The sequence below is a fragment of the Penaeus monodon genome, chromosome 33 (genome assembly GCF_015228065.2).
Source record: "Penaeus monodon isolate SGIC_2016 chromosome 33, NSTDA_Pmon_1, whole genome shotgun sequence".
In the NCBI taxonomy this organism is placed as follows: Eukaryota; Metazoa; Arthropoda; class Malacostraca; order Decapoda; family Penaeidae; genus Penaeus; species Penaeus monodon.
The window spans coordinates 12,425,152-12,425,918 of NC_051418.1; the positions used below are offsets into that span (position 1 = coordinate 12,425,152).

Genomic DNA, 767 nt, shown 5'->3' on the forward strand with positions numbered 1-767 from the left:
AATAAATGCAATTGCAAGAGCGGAGAAACAAGAGAAGATGATGAGGATAAAGAACTTTATAAAAAAGTTAACAAAATAAGTATTAAGATGTATGTACTAAGCTTTGTACATTTCCAACCCAGAGATGAGAAAACAACAAGCCAATACACTAACAGGACAGAAAACCACATTCAACACCAAGAGACCCAAAGGAAATTATTAGAGTAATCTATTTAGTCATAACAAGAATTTAAATACTATGATCATTAACACGAAATACTATCCATAATGCTTGAATACTTCTTCATTCACTGAGAGCAATATGCAATAATAATCACAAAACATCTTTTCCAACTCTATCTGTAAGGAAATGATAATATCTTGTATTGCTATTACAGTCAGTCAATATACTCATCTCCACTCTGATGTTGTGAGCTGAAGTTGGGGTTCAAACACAAGCTGAATTTCTCTGATTAACATTTAGTTCTATTTCTGACCGCATAAAGTTTTAGAATGCTTACCCTTCTAATTATTATGAAGGTTGTCAGTAACGGAAAATTATGGAAACAGAAGCAGTGCATAGGAAGACACCCAAAAACCATCTGACAAGGAGTATCAAATTCACAACCTTAGATCACCTCAAGAAAATGCAAGGCAAAAATCACTTTCCAAAGGACATTCTACCACCTAGATGTATGTACATGCATAAGTGCACTTCTAAACCTATTGTGACAATCCATAATAAGCTTTGTAAATCTGAATATAGATGTCATTCCTCATGACATTCT

General features: G+C 33.4%; 1 protein-coding gene across 1 annotated transcript in view; it reads right to left on the reverse strand.

Annotated features, from left to right (window-relative positions):
- LOC119594049 (elongation of very long chain fatty acids protein-like) overlaps positions 1-767 on the reverse strand; it is a gene marked incomplete in the record, with an annotated part of 45,869 nt that overhangs the window by 3,548 nt on the left and 41,554 nt on the right.